Genomic DNA, 22,175 nt, shown 5'->3' on the forward strand with positions numbered 1-22,175 from the left:
CCTCCTTTTCCAACAGTTATGTCATCTGGTTACTGGAATTGGGATTCTGATATTGCATTTATCTAATATATGATAGTATAGAGGAAAATAGTATATTTGGTTGTGGCTGTGTGATGAGATGTTTTTAGTTGTAAGGTGATTTCTGGTTGAATTTTGATCTATCTTTTATTTACTTGGCCCAAATGCTGCTTGTTTTACTGGCTGCTAAATATTCTTCACTAAGTTACAGTTTCTTTCTATTGCTACTTATTGTTTGTTTTTGAAAACTGAAAATTGCAGTTTACTAAACATGTTAGTTATAGCTGATTTACTCAGCTGGGGCTGGAGAGATGGCTCAGTGGTAGAGTGATTACTGGGCAAGCATCAGGACCTGTGCTTGGGTCAGAAGCACCCACCAGGCATGGTGGCACACACCTGTAAGCTCTATGCTGGGAGGTAGACAGAAGGATCCTGTGGCTTGCTGGCTAGCCAGTCTAGCGGAAATGGTATAGTCCAGATTTAGGAAAGACTTGTTTAAAACATTAGGTGAAGATTGAGAGAAGACACCTGACATTCATTTCTCCTCTATATTCATTTGCATGTACACTCCCACACATGTGCACAAACACATTACAAATCCAGTCTATAGATACACAGTTGATGACTTTACCTCTTAATGTAGTGAGTTCCACTGGTGAAATTTCAGATGCTGATTTTAGAAAAAAAAAAACAAAACATTAGATTTTACTGATTCTTTTCACTATCTCCAATTGTAATATGCTCCCAGTATTTTATGGGCTTTAGCATAAGGATTAGAGCTACAGTTAGGCCAGTGCTAAGGCTGGAGTTGGCATAGCATTAGAGCTGTTGAAAAACTCAGGATCAAGTTCAGTGCAGAGTTCCTCTGAGGTTAGAATTAAAGGCTAGTGTGGTTGCACATTTTAAGTTTCTTTTCCTCTAACTTCTCTGTGCATATGAATGTGGATGTATGTCTATTTTTATGTGCATAGGTACATGTATATATGTATGGGCGTGGAGACCAGAGTTATGTTATTCCTCTGATATATTCATTCTCTCTCTCTCTCTCTCTCTCTCTCTCTCTCTCTCTCTCTCTCTCTCTCTCACACACACACACACACACACACACACACACACACACACACACACACCTCTCCCTCTCTCCCTTTCTCTCACCCCCTTTTTGAGTCAGAATCCTTCACTAGCTTGGAGCTCAAGTAGGATAGGCTGGCCGGCCAAGGATCCCTAGAGATCCACCTGTCTTCACCTCTTCAGAACTGGGATTACAAGCCTGAACCATTATACCCATTAAAAAACCAAAAACCGCCGGGCGGTGGTGGCGCACGCCTTTAATCCCAGCACTCGGGAGGCAGAGGCAGGCGGATCTCTGTGAGTTCGAGGCCAGCCTGGGCTACCAAGTGAGTTCCAGGAAAGGCGCAAAGCTACACAGAGAAACCCTGTCTCGAAAAACCAAAAAAAAAAAAAAAAAAAAAAACCAAAAACCATGGATTCTTGGGGTTAATTTAGGCTTGCATGGCAAGCATTTTCTCAAATGAACTATCTCTAGCCTTGTCTTCTTTATTTCTAATGATTATTGTTTATGGCAGGTTTTTAGTTAGGTTTATTAAATGTCTTTATAGCATTTTTTTCATTGTAAAAACTTTCATATATATAACCCCATAATTTTGTTCACTATTCCAGAATTTATTTATTATTTTTATTTTTCATTTTTTTGAGACAGGAGCTCTCTGTGTAGCCTTGTAGGTTGTCCTGGAACTCACAATTCCAGAATTTCTTAGTTTAACCTATATGATTTTATTTTTCTCCCTTTATGTTAGTAGTGTGTTTTCAGTTCCTTGGACACATTGCAGCTGTCTTTAGCCTTTAATAAAAAATTAAATATGGGATGATTTTTTCTATAGGAATGATCTTCTTTTTGTGTGTTCTAAAGTGTAGTTCAGAGAAGATGGCCTGTGTGAGTCAAGAGAGTACCAGAGATAGGAGTCCTTTAGGGCTGTGCTTGTCCTGTAGGGAGCAGTGGTCAAAGTACAGTCTGGGAAGGTGACCGTGGGGTTTGGGGACCAATAGAGGCCACTCACTGGGAGTGAGTCACAGGTCCTCAAGAGTAGTGAGGACATGACCCCTCGGAGAGGTGGAAAGATCACCCGCAGAGGTGGGGTCCAGAGTTCGTGGGGAGCAGGATAACTTTCCTGCTGACCAGGTATCCCAGGGAAGCTGCAGGAAAGGGTGTGTGTGACTTGGAACCCCTCTGGTGACTGCAGTAGGAAGGTTAAGCTGCGGAGAGCTTCCCAAACCAACTAGCATCAACAAAGCGAAGTTTTTTCCTTTTTCTCATAAAAATCTCCTTTATTTATTTATTGTGTAGGTGTGAGTGTGTATAAGTGTGCATGCCACAGTGCGGGTGTGGAGGTCAGAAGACAATTGTGAGGGCTGCTGCTTTTCTCTCCTATATGTGTTCTGGGGGCCAAACTCATGACTTCAGGCCTGGTAGCAAGCAGGGCCATCCAGACCATCCTACTGAGCCATCCTACCAGCCTATGAGGGTTTTCTTCTTTGATGTAGTAGTTCTTGGGAGTGGAAGTCCTGCTATTTCCCCCTCCTGGCCCAGCTCTGGTGGCCTGCCATTCTCTGTTGTTTCTATCTCTTGCTGCGTCATCGTAACCTCAGAGCTGAGTGGAATCTAGGTGGATTGCCTGTGGTAAGGAAGAAGGTATGGCTGAGGACAAATTCATTCTAGGATCTTGGGGTCCAAGGTATGTCCACATGTATCAGTATTCAAGACCAGCTGTATACTGTTGATACCAAACATTAGCTCTATGCCAAAGTGAATAAGAGCTCGTTTATTCTGAGCCAAATATGAGCGGCCATGGCACAGGAACATGGTTTCAAATAGTTCTTAATGACATGTTCCACAGTAGTAGTTACCCAAACTTTTATCATCGCAGAACAAAGACAGCCGTAAATCCATGTACTTAACAATTACATTGGTGGGGACAACAGACAGGCAAGCTGTATACAGTGCAGCAGAGTGAGGGAGAACTCTGCTGTAGGTTTCACATTTTACCTGAACACATTCTTAGCTTTAGTGCTGGTGGAGGCTAGTGATCTGCTAGGAACTAGCTCAAAGGTTTTCTGTGATAGTCAAGATGGGATGTGAGGTCAGATAGAACTGAGCAACCAATGGCTATTAAGGAGAGTAAAAATAGCCCAAAATAATGTTGGCTCTTGATCTGTGATCTGTAATGTTCTTATTCCCCACAGTCATGGAAATTCCAATCACCACAGTCATGGAAATTCTAATCATTTGGTCTGCAGAACCTCAAAAGAGGTGTAATCCAGATTGGTCAGTGTGTCCCTGACTCTCTGTGGTTGGGTGATCAGCCAAGTGTGTTCGGCTGGGCTGCTCTGGGCTCTGCCCAATCTGTGTCACCAAGTAGGAGAGCAGAAGGTTTTGGGGGGAAGACTGTCTACCATAGGCGAGGCCTCAGGTGTATGAGAGTGTTGAGTTGGAAGGGGGATATGGAAGCATGTACCTGGGCAGGGAGAACCAACCTGAATTTACCGTGGGAAAGACAGATCTATAGCTGGGTATAAGGTGCATGCCTTATAATCACAGCATTGGAGCAGGAGTGGGAGTACTGAAGCAGGAGGATTATGAATTTTGAGGCCAATATGGACTATACAGTGAGACCTGTCTTAGAAAAAGGAAAGGCTGTGCTGACATTTGACCTAGCAAATAGACTTATCCAGGGGAACCACTAGCTGTACACAGGGCAGCAGTCGTGCCTCCCCCCCCCCCACCCCCCCCCCCGCCCCGTGTGTGTGTGTGTGTGTGTGTGTGTGTGTGTGTGTGTGTGTGTGTGTGTGTGTGTAGTGCTGGCTCTTCCATGTAGAAAGGGCCTCAGACCAGCAAGAGCAGTGAAATTATAAAGATGCATAGTTCTAACACGCCAAGGAGGGTCATGCATGCTTTTCACAGCAGGGGAAGGCATGCATGGCTGTGGAGGCATTGGGTCTCACTAGCCAGCCATGACTGCAGCAGTCCTATCCTACACCAATGCCTCCATAGCCAGCAGGTGTCCTGCAGTTTCCTGGAGCCCCAAGGAGGCTGAGCTAACCAGCTGGTGAGATGTCAGGCGGCAATTTATTTCCTCTTTTTCTACTGGTCCTTTGGGCCTTCTCCACTCTGCCTCTCCTGTCCTAGGATTCTTGAGTGCCCTTTCTTACGAGATTCAGATTGGAATGCAGCCTGCCATTGAGGAGCAGATTTTCTTTTTTTCCCCTTCAAGATGAGATGACTCATGTGCCCCGCTACTGCCTGCTGCCAGACTGTCTGGCGAGCTTACAAGCTGGAGACAATGACTGGAGCCAGAGAATTGCTGTGGCCCATTATAGCTAGAGAGAGCATGTGGGGTAGAGAACTGTTACCTCTAAGACACATTGAGACAAATGCTCGGTATAGATGCTCCACAGCATTTCTGCCGTGCTCCTGGGGGCAGGGTGAGAGGTTGGGGGATGGGAGGGAGGGACATCGTGGGATAGTCGTATCATAATCTAAGCTCCAGCTCAGGGCAGCTATGGCTCCTGACTCTTAGGAATGTCACCCAGCGTTGTGGGCCCAGGATGCTGTTGTTTCCTGGTTAATGTTTTCTCATTTTATTCGCCCTCTTATCTTGGGTCTCCTTTCCCTTCCCCACAAGGCAATAGTATGTATCAGGTTGCTCTCTCCTGTTCTGGGGTTTGGTCACCATCCACACTGTCTCATTTCTTAATCGTGTCTTAGATGCTGCCTTGGCTTTGCATGTGAGGGGCAACCGGCAACCGGCCCCAGAAACTCTCGGCTGTAGTAAAGGAGGCTGAGAGAGAGAGAGAGAGAGAGAGAGAGAGAGAGAGAGAGAGAGAGAGAGAGAGAGAGAGAGAGAGGTGTGTGTGTGTGTGTGTGTGTGTGTGTGTATGTGTATGTGTATGGCACGTGTGTGTGGTGAGAGCTTTATTCTCAGTGGCCTAGTTAATTTCTCTTCTACCGTGCAAGATTGTTACCTACAGGTCTGCCAACTCTGTTGAGAAAATGTGTTTGATTTTTTCCCCCCGACTTGTGTCCTGGCTTCTTCACAAGCCGGTGAGGGGACTGCCTCTTAAGCCTACCCACCCTGTGAAGGGGCTGGGTCTTAGGCCAGACCTGGTTGTAGCTGTAGAGAGCTGTTTTGAGGCGGGCAAGAGCAAGCTTGGCTCCCCATTCCCTTGTGTTCATCCCGAGTATGGGTGGAAATCATGGGACTGGAGCTCTCTGATCAGAGCCCAGCTGGCCTGGGGAGTCAGGTTATAGCTTGGGAATACTTTTTGCACACTGCTTTTCTTGGAATCACTCTGTGACCTTGGCTAGGTCCTTTCCCCTGCTTTCCCACCACCAGTAGGATGTGCCTGCTCAGTACCATGGGGAGGAGGTATGGGCAGGACTTGTAGGCTATTTCAGCTGCTATAAGAGGGTGAGGGGACAGGGGTCAACTTCTTTCTAGGAATAAATATATGACCAGATGGTTTCTGTAATGAGTGTAATGTTCCAGGCAGAAGTTCCTCACTGAATCTTCAAGGTCTCGATTCTCCTAGTTTATCACTGAAGTAGCAGAAACCTGAGGTGAGTCAGCATTGGATGGGCCCAAGTCCAGACTCTAGCTTCACCCCTTCCCTTCATCATTGTTAACTATGAGAGGTCTGGAATGTATTCACTGTGGCCCGTGCCAGTGTCAGGATTAGTGTCCATGTCCGGGGCCCTTCAATCACAGATATTTCCTCTTTTCTCCAACAAGAGGCTCAGAAACTCAGTGACATCAGGCCAGAGCGACGTCCTTGGGTTGCCATCACCATCGTGAGACAGCTTTGAGTCACTTCTGTTGAAAAAGCTGAAGACTGATGGAGGCGACGGATAGGTGGCTGTGAAAATGTATGACTCTGAAAACTTGAGATATGGAAGTGTGCTAATAGAAAATTTAAAAAAATTAAAAATAATTAAAGTATGATTGTGTGTGTGTGAAAGAGAGAGTGAGAGAGAGACAGAGACAGAGAGAGACAAAGAGACAGAGAGAGAAACACAGACAGACAGACATATGTGGGCACATGCCATGCCGCCATTTATTACATATTGAGAACAGAGGACAACTTTGTGGAGTCTTCTCTTTCCATGGAACCTACATGGTCAGGCTTGTGTAGCCAGTGCTTTCCCTGCTGAGCGACCCTGCCAGCCCTGCCCTTGAGCATGTCCATTGCCAAATGTCCTTAGAGAGTCAGGACCTAGATGGGCTGGGGACGGTGCTCTATTGGATGTGGCTGTGTTCTCTTAACTTGGAGTGTTTCCCACGGCCTTCTGTCATTTTTGTGATGTTGACATTTTGAAGAACACAACCTCTTTCATGAAATAAAAGGTCTTTAACCAGCCTGGCATGTTGGCTTACACTTGTAATGCCAGCACAGGGAGTTGAGGTGGGAAGGCGGCCATTAGTTCAAGGCTAGCCTGGATTACATAGCCAGTTTTAGGACTACAGAGTGAGGCACTGTCTCAAAACCAAAACCAAACCAAACCAATGCAAAACCACTCAAAAATCCTATCTGTTTGGGTTTATCCTTATGATCTAGTTCATGAATTCTTGGTTAGACATTACCTTTGTGGATGATGCCCTTGCTATTAATCCACTTTGGGATACAGAATGTCTACCTGCCCTATTCGGGGACCTATTTGGTGACATGGAGTTGCTTTACTAGTCAGGAACCTTGGCTGTTTAGACTCTCACACTCTCTGGAGGGAAGACCCAGTAAGCTTCTGCCTACCCTGCTCTAGATCAGAGCCCCAGGTTCGCATCTACTGGTATGCCCTACCTGGATCAGCCTACTACAGTGCTTGTATGTGCTTTTGGTTCAGTTCTGGTACAATTTCCACTCACACTTTTAGACGTGGCCATCTTCCTTATTTGCTTATCTAGTATTATCAGTTTTGCCCTGTGAAATTCCTGATTTCTAATTTGTTAGTAGCTGGATGTATCATTCACGGGTCTCTGTGATTTGGGAGTTCAAATGTCTAGGTCTGGCCAGAAGGAATCTTGAGGCTAACTGTGGATGGAAGGACCATTACCTCACTCCTCTCTCTTCTTCCTAATCCTTTTCCTTTCACACTTTAAAAAACAAATCAAATTATTTCCTTATTTTCTTATTTAATGTTTTAAGCGTTAGTTGTACTTACTCTTCCCAGCCCCCATCCAGATTTCCTTTAAGGCTCTGGGTTTTTGTAGTATGGAAATATTCAAAGACTGAATTCTGGGTGTAGGTGTACTTTTTACTGTTTATTGGGGCATTGCTGCTTCTAGTTCCATAGAGGTCAGTACTAGGAAGTCACTATGCACACCCCCCACCCCACCCCTGCACACATCCCATATACACGGAAGTCACTGTGTACACAAGTGCACACACCACACGTAGAGGTTGCTCTGCACAAGTGCACATGTGCACACACACACAAGTCACTATTTGTACACACACACATACACACACATACATACACATGGAAGTCACCATGTGTATACGCACAGACATCATGAACACACACACACACACACACAATGTTCTCGCATGTTAAACATCCAAATGTGTCTATACATACACATCATGCATATACATATAATACAGAAATAAAAAACAGCTCAATGCTACATGTCCTTTCTCTTCCTACAAGCCCCACCCCTCAGGTGGTAGTGTATTCTAAGACCAAAAGAAACTCCTCTGGCTAGTGCTAAATGCAGACCTCCCTGCTTCCCCCAGGGCTGTTTGTTAAGCACTCACATAGTCATTAGTATAGCACTGTGGGTTAATTTTTAAAATTTGTTAATTATCTTTTCTGTATTGTATTTTATAAAAATCAGATATATCCATGTTTCCAAACGTTCTCACATAGAATATATATAACATATGTTGCTACATATGCTCCTTTTTTCACTATTTTATTATGAAATATATAGAACAAAATTTACTATTTTGACTTTTTCAGGCATGGAATTGAATGAGATTTGCCCAGAGTGCCATGCGGCTTTCCATGCCTGTGTTTCTGTACTTTGGGATTTCCTATGGCTCTGTCTTCTTCAAGTCATCCAGTGCCAGCCCACCCTTTTCCTCTTTGCTCTCTAGGCTGCTTTCCTGTCTATTGGGGTGCTAGGAAGGCTAAATAGTTCACAGTATTGTAAAGCTGCAACAGTGATGTGATGGATGATGACCTTGAGCAGTTGTATTCTCATGGTATTGAGTCTTCCTGGAAAGTCTTGCAAGGATAGCCCTTGGTCTAATGGCAGCACAATTTACTCTTCCAGAACAGTGGCCATGTCCCAAGCCACCAGGACAATGTTCAGTGGCTTTACAACCAGGGCTGGGCCTACAGTCTGTCCTGAAATTCTTGAGTTTTTTCCCAAAGTGACAAGTGATCATGATAGCTCTGGGTGGTATAAGTTGCATTTCTCTTCCAGTAAAGTGGGGCATTTGTTTCATTTCAACATCTTTTTTCATATTTTCTGTAAAGTTCTTGATCTTTTTGCCCTTTCAGTTTAGGAGAATTTTATTGATGGATTGTTGGTAGATACATTAAAGATATTATTTCTTGTGATGTATGCTACAAATATTATTTTGTGTGTGTGCATGCGCCTGTGTGTGTGTAGAAGTTAGAGGTCAACCTCAGGTGTCATTTCTCAGGAGCGAACACCTTGTTTTTGGAGACAGGGTCTTCTCCCCGGGACAAAGGTTTGCTCTTTAGGAGTGCTGGCTGCCCCGTGAGTCCCAGGGCCCCTGGGCTTGTGTGGCAGCTGCTCACTAACTCAGCTATCTTTCCAAACTGTTAAAAATACTCTCTGCAATTTGTTGTTTGTGCTTTCGTATCTTGACATTTTTGGTATGCCAGACACTTTGAAATGTGTATGTATCCATTCTTTCATCTGGATTTTGAATTTCTGAGCTAGTCCCACTGTGTGTCCCTGGCTGGCCTAGAACTTGCTTTTAGATCAGGAGGACCTTAAACTCATAGAAGTTCCCCTGCCTGCCCCCTCTTGTGCTGGGACTAGAGGCATGTGCCACCAAACTTGGCTCGTGCCTTTTTCTATACTTTCATTAAAAGAAATCATCCATGTTTTATTCTGGTATTTGTGTTGTGGCTTATTTTTTAATGATGTTTTTATTATTTAAAACAATTTTTCAATTTAAATATATTTTGATCATGTTTTCCCCTCCTCCAAATCCTTCCAGATCTTCTCCCCATCCCTACTCACCTAACTTTAACTTCTCAAAATACAGAAACTCAGTACAAAAGCAAAGTCTCCCCAAACCAAGAAAACAAAACTACCCCCCGCAAAACAACAGCTCCCCCTGAAACTGTCACCAAATAAAAGTGCACAAAACAAAACAAAAAACTGTGGCGTCCAGTTATATGTTGGTCAACTACTCCTGAACATGAGGCCTGTCCTGGGGTGGTTGACGTGCCTGGTGTCACTCTAGTGGAGAAAACTGATTTTCTCTCTCCCAGCACTTCAGTTGTCAGTCTTTACCCTAGTGGCTAGGTTTTCATTCATTCATTCATTCATTCATTCATTCATTCATTCATTCATTTATATATATATTATAAAACAAAAGTCGTTTTTGTGTTTTGGTTTAGATATACAGGCTCCTCCCCTAAAGCTCCTATATTTAAAGCCTTGGTCCTCAGCTGCTGGGTCTCGTCATTGAGAGGTGACTGGATTTTGAGAGCTGTGCTTATTGGATTTGCTTCACTGATGGACTCATCATTTGATAGCTTCCCTGGGAGGTGGGATTTAGTTAGAGGAAGTAGGTTACTGCTCTGGTTTGCTTTCTGTTGCTGTGATAAACACGATGATCCAAAGTAGCTTAGGGAGGAAGGGCTTATTTCTTCTTCTGAGCATCTAGGAAGCCAAGACAAGAAGGAACTTGAGGCAACAGAAACCATGAAGGAATGCTGCTCACTGCTCTCTCTCTCTCTCTCTCTCTCTCTCTCTCTCTCTCTCTCTCTCTCTCGCTCTCTCTCGCTCTCTCTCGCTCTTTCGCTCTCTCTCTCTCTCTCGCTCTCTCTCTCTCTGGCTTCTGTTTAGTTAGTGTTTTTACACAGCCCAGGCCCACCTGCCTGGGGATGGTGATGATACTGACCCCAGTGGGCTGGGTCCTGCAATATTAAGTAGTAATCAAGAAAATGCCCTCTTCCTGGGTAGGTGGTCCTAGGTTGTATAAAAATAAAACATGCTAAGCAAGCTGTGGAGAGCAATCCAGTAAGCAGCATTCCTCCATGGTCTCTGCTTCAGTTCCTTCCTCCATGTATCTGCTTTGAGTTCCTGACATGGCTTCTCTTTCAGTGATGGACTATGGCCTGTAACCCAATAAAACTTTCCTTTCCCCAAGTTAATTTTGGTTAGTGCTTTATCACAGTAACACAAAGAAAGCTAATACATGCCATGTTTGTCTTCGTGGCCCAGGCTAGCCTGGAACTTGAAACACTTCTGCCTGAGCCTCTCTAGAACTGGGATTACAGGCCTGTGCCACCATGTCCAGTGGTATTCAGCTTTTTAAAAAAGTCAATAAACATTTAAAGTTAGGCCTTTCCCTCTAGACAGTACTTGTTGCATTGTACAGATTTAGATAATCCTCAACTTATAAGTTATTCTTTTGTTTCTTTTTTTAGCGTATGAGTTATTTCAAAGTATTTCTTTTATTTATTTATTTTACATCCCAGCTGCAGTTGCCCCTCCCTCCTCTCCTCCAAGCCCCTTCCCCACCCCTTCTGTTTTCTCCCTCAATCCATTCCTCCTCTGTTTCTGTGTAGGAAAGGGTAGGCTTACCATGGATATCAACAAAACATGGCATATCTAGTTGCAGTAAAACTAAGCACCTCCCCATGTATTAAAGTTGGCCAAGGTGACACAGTATGAGGAGTAGGGTCCCAAAAGCCAATAAGAGTCAGAGATAGCCCCTGCTCCCCTGTTAGGAATCTTACAAGAGGACCAAGCTACACAACTGTAACATATATGCAGAGGGCCTAAGTCAATCCCATGCAGGCTCTGTGGTTGTCGGTTCAGTCTCTGTGAGCCTCGTGAGCCCAGGTTTGTTGAATCTGTGGATTTTCTTGTGGTGTCCTTGACCCCTCTGTCTCCTACAATCCTTGAGCTCTGCCTAATGTTTGGCAGTGGGTCTCTGCATCTTTTTCCACTACTCAGTGCTTGGTGAAGCCTCTCTGATGACAGTTGGGCTAGGCACCAATCTGTGAGTATAGCAGAATATCATTAGGCATCTCTGTCAATGTAATCCACCATATAAACAACTGAAAGAACAACAACAAAAAAAAACCCACATGATTATCTCATTAGATGCTGAAAAAGCTTTTGACAAAATCCAACTCACCTTCATGATAAAAACCTTATAATAAAAGCAATATATAGCAAGCCAACAACCAACATCAAATTAAATGAAGAGAAACTCAAAGCAATTCCACTAAAATTATGAGCAAGACAAGTTTGTCCTCTCTATATATACCTATTCAGTATAGTACTTGAAGTTCTAGCTAGAGCAATAAGACAACTAAAGGAAATCAAGGGGATACAAATAGGAAAGGAAGAAATCAAAGTATCATTAATCATAGTTGATATGATATTATACATAAGTGACCCCCCAAATTCTATCAGGGAACTCATACAGCTGATAAACACCTTTAGTCAAGTTGCTGGATACAAGATTAACTAAAAAAAAAAGAAAAGTAGCCTTCATATATACAAATGATAAATGGGCTGAGAAAGAAATCTGCCTAAAATAATATAAAATATCTTGGGGTAACTCTAACCAAGCAAGTGAAAGACCTGTATGACAAGAACTTCAAGTCTTTGAAAAAGAAATTGGAAAAGTGCTGCAGGCCGCAGGAATATATCATAAGAACTCAGCTGGTTATGGCAAAGTCACTACCTGGAGGGATCAAGGATTTCCTCCAGAGGAAGCCAAATTCCAAGGAGCTTTTGGTGTTACTTGGCTTGTCATATATCAGCTGTCTTCTATTATGAAAATCATGTGTACCTTCATAGTTTTCCCAATTGACTTTTCCCTAAGAAGGGCTAACAGTGTGGACTGATCACTCTCTGGACATACACATCCCAGGTATTTGGAGAACAGCCTCAGGAAAGGCTTTAGCTGGATATTAGATATCTCCCTTGGCCACTTTCAAGGACTAGCAGTAATAACAGTCCACATGCAAGTCTCCTGATTTAAGATAAATTCCACAAGGATACACTGCCTAGGTCAGGTGGATGTTAAGTAATAGCTTTATACAATTTAGCTTTGACCCTCCTTTCTTACAGCCTTACTAACTTTATAGACCTCTAACTCCCTACCTAACCACTTCTAGGAATATTTAGATAACCTTCTGTGCTGACAGCTATGCTCAGCCAGAACCCCAGTTCAAGCCTCCCTGTAATTATCATCATTGGCAGCATCCGGCCAGGTTCATCCCCAGATGGAGGAAAGTACCTTATCAGAGATACCTCTGTATTTTCTAAGAACAGACTTAAGCATCCAGGCTACCTGTTTGAGAAGGCCTTGCGGATGTGCCAATTAAGCTTTACTTCCTCCTTTCCCAAACCTTACCTCCAGTTCCAGACCTCCCTTTAACTATCACCAGAGGCATCTAGCTGTACACAGGTTGCCTAGCGACTGAGCACACTTTCCCCCACCCTGTAGAAAAAACGGCAGATAGCTTGGACAGATAGGAGCCACAGGAAAAAAGAAGGCAGTTTTATTTTCTCCCATTGACCTAGCAACTTACAGATTCTTAACACTTTCTACCAATCACATTTAAGACTATAGTTGAGCACATAAGATCCCTCTTCTTAGATATTACCCGAATTTAACCTTTAGTTAATTCATTTTCCCATTGGTCACTTCCCTTTGGGGTTGCAAATGATAATTAATGGTTATTGCCTCTCAGTGTGATTCTTATCACCCCTCTATTTGACCCTGGAAGCCTGGCTATATATACCAGGACTTCCAGGGCACAAGGGATGGAGAAGAGAAAGGAGAATGGAAGAACTAGACAGGTAAGAACTTGAGAGGAACAAACTGAGATGGGGAAGAACTAGATTGAAGGGCTAGAAGAGAGTACTAGAGGAAGGAGATGGAAGATGGGGAAGTACTAGCTGGGTAAGAACAAGATGAAAAGGACCTAGATGAGGCAGAGTTAAGACGAGAGAATTAAGATAGAACTTAGAGGGAGCAATAGATAAGTATAGAGAGAAATCAGGCAAGAAAGGAGCTAGACATGAGAACAGAACTGAAGCTGTGTATAAAGGATGTTATGCCAGAGGAATTAAAGCAACTGGACTATAGAGCTCGGTGTGCTCTGAAAATAGTCCCTGCCATTAGTAGTTCTCTCTCCTGAGCCCCTGGGATGTATAAAAATAAGGCTGGTCCCTCTAATATTATACAAGACCTGGTACCCAATGTGGGGCTCGAACCTATGACTTTGAGATTAAGAGTCTCATGCTTTACCAACTGAGCTAGCCGGGCTCTTCTAGAAGGTGGAAAGATCTCTCATGCTTATGGATCAGTAGGTTTAACACAGTGAAAATGACCATCTTACCAAAAGTAATCTACATATTCAATGCAATCCCCATTAAAATTCCAACACAATTCTTTATAGACCTTGAAAGAATAATACTCAACCTCATGTGGAAAAACAAAAATCCCAGGATAGCTAAAACAATCCTGTACAATAAAAGAACTTCCAGAGGTATTACTATCCCTGATTTCAAGCTCTACTACAGAGCCTTAGTAATCAAAATATTTTTAATGCTAAAGTTATATATGAGTATATAATGTAAAATACATGAAAACATTTTATTTTGTTGAGATATGGCCCCGCTATATAATTCTGGCTGGCCTGGAACTTGCTGTGTAGACTAGGCTACTCAGAGGGACCCACCTGTCTTTACCTCCAGAGTGCTGGGATTAAACGAGTGTGCCCATTATGCCCCACACATTAAAATATTTTAAGTGCTTTAATTTCTGAGGGCATGGCTGTAGACATGGTGGTTTCCATACTACTTTTACACATGTTTAGAATGGCATATGTGTGGTCCTGTCTCATAAATGTTTTTGTGTTTCAAAGTGCTGTTACCCTGCAGTTTGAGGTCTGAGCATTTTGTACATAGCCAGTAAGTGAAACTTGATGACCTGCATCTCTCCTGTACTTAAAGTTTTCTTTGATTGGTTATTCAGTATTATATTGGCTTTTCTTTCCTTTTAAAAGGTTAGTTCAACTTTCTACTTATTTCTTTTCTTTAACTATTAAAATATGTGTGTTTGTGATGTGTGGGTACATGTGGAGGTCAAAGGACAACTTTGTGGATTTCATTTTCCTCCCTTCACCTTTGTGTGGTCCAGGGATTGAATAAAAGTCATCAGGCTCACACAGCACGCACCTTTGCCCAGAGTCATCTTACCATTCCCAACATTTTCTCCTGTCTTTGGATTAGTCAGTGACTATTTTTCCTCTTTGAGTTTTCACATCCCTGGATCATTTTGGGGTCTCTTGTCATGTTTGCCTTGCATGTATATACTCAGTCTCACAGTGACAAGTACTCAGTACCTTTATGCACACACATCTCAGGACTGCAGGAGCCCTTCAGTTCTCAGGGTCTAACTTTCTCTGTTTATTCAAGTGCCGGCTCTCCTCTGCCGGACTTCCGTGCAGCGCTGCTGGCCTCGTGCTCTTGGTTTTCAGGTGTGCTGCAGCCGAGGTGTGCACTGCTGAGGATGCTGGTTGGCAGGAATCATGGTGTACCTTATTAGTATATCATATTAGTATGTGATTATTAGTTTATTAGTACAATTCTACATAGTTAGTATGATTGCTGTAGCATACACAGTACTACCCCAGTGGAAAGAGAGGTCATGTACCCAGGAAACAATGCTGAAAGACAAGGGACCTTTAGACTGTGCTCTAGAAATATGTGATGTTGACTCATTTGCTGTCTCTTCACCAGTGGAAGGGGTCTTTTTGGTTTGGGGGACTCATTTCTCAGTGATTTCATTTTCTGTTATCACCTAAGTTTAGCTTGCTGTTAGGATTTGCCAGTGGTTTTATTCATGACCACCAGAACTTATTGGTTATTTTGTTTTTCCTTGCAGCACTTAAAATACCTTCTCTTCTCTGGATAGAGCTTGAAATCTTCGAGAGGTCCAAATGTAGCAAGTCTCCTTAAATATCCACAGCAACCAACCTAAGGCTTTGATGGCATTATACTACATTCTACTTTAGATGTGGTCTAGACTCAAAAGATAGCAACTGAGAAGCTAAAAGCACCATGATAAAAATGTTTTGAAATACCTTTCAAAGGATCCTTCACTTGAGTGTTAAGAGGCATTCCTGTGGGCTACTTTCTGGGAGTGTGACAGAGATTATATTCTACTGTCTTTGGCTCTGTTGCTATTATGAAGCTAGCTTTCTAAGTGAAGCTTACAGCAGAGATTTTAAAAGGAATGCTCTAGTACTTTTGAGACCTTCTGTGTCTTTTGTGCTTCACACTTTGACCATGGAATGTCTAGGTGTAGATTTCCTTATGTTTATCCTTTTGGGAACTATTGTATTTTTTAACATCATTTACTGAGGTATAATTTATATAAGATTTACTCTTCTTAAGCACATGGCTTTATGAATTTTGATGAAATGAGGTTTCAGTTGTCAATGCAGTCATGATATAGAATATTTTCACCACTCCCATTTTCTTCTTGGCCTGTCCCTTTGAGCCCCTGACAACCACTCTCTGTTGATTATAGTGGCAATCTTCCATTTCAGAGTGTGATATAAGTGAAGTTAGGTGCTGTGTGGCTTCTAGTGCCTGTTCATCTCATATTTCTATCATGCTCTTGAGGTGAGTGAGTGTGCGTGTGCGTGTGTGCGTGTGTGTGTGTGTGTGTGTGTGTGTAGTGATATGTGTGTGTGTGTGATATTTAATGTAAGTGCCGCAGCCCGTCATTCCCTGGGTGGTAGAAGGTTAGATGCTCTGCAGCAACACGATGTAACCTTTTTTGAACAGGTCCCTATGTGTATGTGTATTTCTATGAGGTTCTAGTCCTGTGGTGGGTGGTGGGTGGTCCTGTTAGATGCTACCAACTTAGTTTGCATTTGCTGCTCTTATTAGCTCACGTGATGTCAAAATGCCCAGCTCTCCACCTGTCAATTTAAAAATTTGCATCCTTTCTGATGAATATGTAGTGGTATTTCTCTGCATCCCCTGGTGACATGTAACATTGGGTTTTCCCCCATGCTCACTTACATTCCATCTATCTTCTTTGGTGAAGTGTTAGTTTGAGTATTTTGCTCATACATTTTTGTACTGTTTATTTTCTTTTAAGTCGTGTTGTTACATTCTCTAATATGAGTAATTTGTCAGATATGGTTTCCAGATATTTTCTGTCAAAATGTACTTCAACCTTAATTTTCTTAATAACTTAAAAAAAACACCTCAAACAACAAAACAAAATGCTTATTTTGTGTGTGTGTGTGTGTGTGTGTGTGTGTGTGTGTGTGTGTGTGTGTGTATGTGTGTGTGTCTGTGCATGTGTGCTTGCCTGTGCAAGCATGTGTAGAGGCCAGAGGCTGATGGGGGGTGTCTTCCTCCACTGCATCTCCACCTTGTTTTTTAAATTGCACTTCATTTACGTTTGTGTGCTTGCGTATTCAACATAGGGTGCATGTGGCTGGCAAAGGACAACCTTGCAGGGGTCACTTCTCTCTTTCTGCTGGGCGGGCTCCAGAATTGGATTCAGTTGTCAGGTTTGGTGGCAGCTTTCTTAACCTGCTGAGTCAATCTTGTTAGCCCTTGACTTTATTTTTTTTCGGACGGGGTCTCTCACTGAACCTGAAGCTTGTTGTTTTGGCTAGGCTGGATGCCCAGTGAGTCCCATCAGGTACTGCCTGTCAGCACCCCAGGCCTCCAGCAGCTGTGGCTCCATTGCCTTGACTTGGGTACCAGGCAGACACACTCAGGTCTTCCTGCTGGGCAGCCATCTTCCACTTCCCTCGGAAGCGCTTCGTTTTGATGAAGTAAAGCTGCCCTTTTAAAAAAATGCTCTGTGCTTCCTGTGGCCCAAAGTCACAAAGATGATCACTTGTGTTTTCTCCTAGAAATGACATGGTTTTATGTTTAGATCTCTGATCTATTTTGAGCCGCTTTCTTTAAAAATCCGGAATGGACATAGGCTGCAGTCCCTTTCCCCTTGGCTGTCTGATTCCTCGTCCATCATCAAGAGGATATTATTCTTCCACAGGCTGCCCTTTCTCCTTTGTTGTAGTATACTCGCTGGTTTGTGTAGCTATTACCACTCTCTGATTCTAGAACATTTTCATCATCTTTCAGGGAACTCCATATTTGTTAGCACTCTTGCCCTGTTTTTCTCTTTTCCTAGGCCCTGGCAACCACCAAGCCACTTCCTGTCTCTGTAGTTTGCCTGCTCTAGATGCTTCCAGTCAGTGGAGTTACATAATATGTAGTACTTCGTGCCTGTCCCCTTCACTCAGCGTAACATTTTCAAAGTTCAGCCATATTGTGGTGTCAATATTCCCTCCTTTTTTATGGATAAATAATACTCCATTGCATGAATACATTTATTATAGATGATAAATATTTGACTATTGTGATCAATACTTTTATAAACATTTCTGTGCAAGATTTTTCTTAGATTTTTTTCTTAGCACATATTAATTACACATAATAATGGGCTTTGTTGCGCTATGTCATACATGTATAATGTGTTTTGATCATATCATTCCCTTTATTAATTGTTCCCTGACTGATCTTCTTCCTCTTGTGAACTAGGTTCCCTTCTACTTCCATGGTGTGTGTGTGTGTGTGTGTGTGTGTGTGTGTGTGTGTGTGTGTGTGTGTGAATGAGTTTAATTAGGGTTACTTACAGGAGCCTAAGTTAGGGGTTATTTGTGGGTGCAAGGGCATCTTACCAGTGGCTACACCTCTGAAGGAAATCTCTTCCCTCTCAGCAACCCTTCACTGCCTTATAGACCCTTACGGTGGGAAGAGGGCCTGTGAACCCCTTCCCCGTCCATGATGGAATGTTGATGGGTCCCGTCTTGATGCAGGTCTTACACATGATAAGAATGCAGTAGCTGCCGTGCATGGAAAGCAGCATTCAGCATCCTCTGCTCCTCCCTCTGCTCTTACTCTCCTCCCCCCCTCCTCTTCTCTGGTATTCTTTGAGTCTTGGAGAGGTTGGGACAGCTATCCCATTAGAGTTGAGCATCCAGCAGTCTGATTCCCAGCACGTTAGCTAGTTCTGAGTCTCATCAGTAACTGTCACCCACTGCGCAGAGAAGCTTCTCTGACCAAAGTTGACAGTAGCACTAATCTATGAGCACAAACATAAATACAGGCATATCTCGTCTACATAGAAAAACATCAGTAGCCACCCCCCAGGGGCTGTGGCCAGAAGGGCCAGCTTTACAGTATCAGATATGAATTTCCTCCTGTGGCGTGGGGCTCAAACCCAATAAGAAACTGGTTGGTTACTCCCGTGTCTCATGCCATTGTTATATCACGAGCACATCTTGCTCGGCACCTTTGTAACGTGGAATGCAGGATCTACATCTGACTAAGATTGTTGCCAAGTTTTCCCTCAGCAGCCTGCATAACACATGTGTCTAACCTTGAGGAAATGCTCGGCTGTCTCCCAAAGGTGCTCTACACTTTAACAAAATAGGTATGTGTTCTGCTTTTCCCACATCCTTGTCAACACTCCTTATCTCTACTTTTGCGTCCTTGCTACTCTAGTAGGTAGGAAAGTATCTTGTTGTGGTATTGTTTAGCATTTCCCTAATGCCTAGCTGTGTGAGTGTTGCTTATTAGTTATTTGTGTATCTTCTTTGAAGAAACAGCATTCAAACTCCTTGCCTATTTTTAATTGAGCTGTTTGTCTTTTTATTGTTGAGTTGTAAGGGCTCTTTGTGTATTCTGGATATCAAATATAAGGTCGTTATAAAATTTCTTCCATTCTGTGGATGGCCTATTTACTTTAGGGAGTGTCATTTGACACAGAAATGCTTTTAATTTTGATCAAGTCCATTTTATCCATTTTTCTCCCCTTTGGCTGCTTATGCTAAAGGTCATGTTCAAGAAATTGTTGCCTAATCCCAGGCCATCAATAAGTATGTATAAATCAGATCTACACCTATGTGTCTTCTAAGAGTTTTCTAGTCTTCACTGTTTCACCTGTTTTTAGTTAGCTTTGGTATATGGTATGAATTAGGGGTCCAAAATCACTCTTTTGCATTAGGATATCCATTTGTCAACACTATTTGTTGAAAAGACTGTTCTTTCCCTGTTGAAACATCTTAGCATCCTAGTGAAAAAAATGATGTAGTTATAGATAAGAGGTTTATTTCTGGATTCCCAGTTCCAACCCATGACTTACATGTGTATTCTTGTGCCAGGCCATACTCTACACCAGGAAGCTTCGACCACACTTTGAAACAGGCCAGGGTGAGCACTCTGCCTTTGTTGGCGTCCAAGGGTGCTCAGGCTATTGTGGTTTGTTTGTAATTCAGTGTGAGTTTTGGGGTCAGCTTGCCCACTCCTGTAAATAAGGGTGGATTTGCCAAGGATTGCATGAGTCTGTAGGTAATCTAGGGAGCATTTCCATGCTAACAACAGGAAGTCTTTGAATCTGAGGAGATAGAACAGCTTATGTTTATTTAGCTCTTTTATAAATCCTCCAGTGATGTTTTATAGTTTTTACACGGCAAAGTTTGCATTTGTGTTAAATTTAGTTCTAATTGTTTTTTTCTTTGCCATATTATTGCAAATGTGATTGATTTCATCTTGATTTTTTTCTTGCTAGCGCATATAAACACAACTAACTTTAGAACATCAAACTTGCAGCTCACAGCCGTACTTTATTTGCTCTTGTTTGTTTTTTCTTACAAGATCCCAATCCGTATGCTCTTTCATTTCTTGATCTTTTTTATTGCTTCTCCTTTACAGCATGCACCAGCGTACTGGTGTGGTTGATGATTAGACATGAGGAGACTGGCCAGCCTGGCAGCATTCTTGCTCTTGGGGGCGATTTACTCAGTGTTTCTTACGGAGCATTATTTTAGCTGAGTACCATGATAGCTGTGGGTAAGGAGTTGACAGAGAACTATGAATGTTTGTTGAATCTTATTCAATTATTTATGGTTTTGTTAGTTTTTTTTCTTTTCTTTTCCTTTTTCTTTTTTTTTTTTTTTATTATTTTGTTTTATGAGACAGGGTTTCTTTGTGTAGTTTTGGTGCCTGTCCTGGATCTCGCTCTGTAGACCAGGCTGGCCTGGAACTCCACCTGTCTCTACCTCTTGAGTGCTAGGATTAAAGGCGTGCGCCACCGCCGCCCGGCCTTGTTAGTTTTTTCAAAAGCTTTATTTTGTCAAATGCTTACTAAAATGTATGTCTTTATTTTTAATTTACAAAATGATAATCATATTGATTTATAAATTTATGTTGCTTGCTGAATTAACATTAATGAGTCAAATCCTACTTGGTTATAATATGTTACCTAAGAGGATTTTTTTTTTCAACCATAACCACAAGGGATTCTGACCTGTGGTTTTCCTTCTCGAAATAGACATTTGAAAATTTTCCATGAAGGTGGTCTTGCGCTCATGAAGTCTCCTTGTCTGTGTTCATGGGGCGTTAGAGCTGTGTCCTCCATGTCTATTAGGCTTTGCATCATAAGCAATTGGGCTTATAGTTTTCTTTGTGGAGAATTTTCAACTATAAATGAAATTTCTAAATGGTTATCAGAAATATCTTTGTATGTATTTACAATTCTGTTGCTATCCTTTCAGAATAGCTTCTGTTAACAATTAAATCAATCAACTTGTCTTTGTTTCCGTCAGGCAGACTGTCTTTCTTTCTTGACACTGTTTCCCTGTGCATCCTATGTACTCTGGCTTAGAACTTGCCATGTAGCCCAGGCTGGCCTTGAACTTATTACCTTCTTACCTCAACCTCCCATGTGCTGGAACCATAAGCTTAGGATGCCATGTACTGTCCAATATTTTATCTCTTGTCCAGCATTAGTTTGCTCCTCATTAGCAACCTCGGCTACTTAATGATTTGTGCTTCATGGCTTCCTTTTGTATGCACCTTCCTCCTGTAGCTTTTGGCTGTGTCCAGGATACAGCACAGAGACAGAGATGTGAAAGGGCGGATCTCAGATTAGAATGAGGACCCTAATACCTCACACAGGATTAACTGGATTTTCCAGAAAGAGGAGATGGTAAAGTAGAAGTAATATTTGAAGAAACAATAGCCAGTTGTTTTCCAGGATCAAAAGCCACCAATATACAATTTGAAAACCCCTGACAAGTACCAACTAGGTGAGATGGGAATAAATCTGCTTTTTGCCTTGTGGTGGTAAAGCCCTGAGTGCTGAGGACAGGCAGAGCCACCTTGCAAGAAATGAGTGGCATTATTAGCCTTGCATATCCCAGGAAGGGACCTGGATAGATAGATAGCACCTTATCAAGTGGGGAGAAGGTATCTGCTTGGCATTCCATTCTTAATGAATACATCTTTCAGGAATGACCAAGCCAAACACATCCTAATACAGATAACACCAGAGATAATTTGATAGCTACAGGCCTTTAGCAAAAGCATTTCTGCATGTTCCATTGTAGGAGGAAGTCACATTGTCCCATATGCACAGTTTGAAGTTAAGGAGTTGGAAGCAGAATCATGTGCCTGTAATTCCGACCATGGGGCAAGTGTCCTCTGGAACAGCCACAAGTGATACATCAGGAAATGCCCACTGGTCAAGAGTGGAGCAATGAGGGTCCAAGGCCCTGAGTTGTTTAAGTGACGTGTGAGGCTTTAATTAGACTGTGACCATCTAAGGTCTTGAGTTAACTCTAGGATAGAAAGTAAGAATTAAAAAGTATGTAAAATAGTGGAGGAAAATGCAAAACAAGGCAAGTTAAAAGACCCCTAGAAAGAAAATACAATATAAAATATTAAGTAAATCCAGATACATCAGCAACCTCTACAGATATCAAGGGGTAGGTGCTTTGGAAAGTTTCATGAGTGAATTGTTTCCTT

General features: G+C 42.5%; 1 protein-coding gene across 22 annotated transcripts in view; it reads left to right on the forward strand.

Moving 5' to 3' along the window:
* The window catches only part of Pcbp3 (poly(rC) binding protein 3), a 204,758-nt gene that overhangs the window by 78,529 nt on the left and 104,054 nt on the right, over positions 1–22,175 (forward strand). The window contains exon 1 of one of the 22 annotated variants that reach the window (XM_076558569.1): positions 18,695–18,801. The exons of the other annotated variants lie outside the window; for them this stretch is intronic. The gene's annotated coding sequence lies outside the window, so the exon portion shown is untranslated. Of the gene's footprint in view, positions 1–18,694; positions 18,802–22,175 lie in introns of those variants that run through there. 22 annotated transcript variants of the gene reach the window in all.

This window comes from Peromyscus maniculatus, chromosome 21 (assembly GCF_049852395.1).
Source record: "Peromyscus maniculatus bairdii isolate BWxNUB_F1_BW_parent chromosome 21, HU_Pman_BW_mat_3.1, whole genome shotgun sequence".
NCBI classification, from domain to species: Eukaryota; Metazoa; Chordata; class Mammalia; order Rodentia; family Cricetidae; genus Peromyscus; species Peromyscus maniculatus.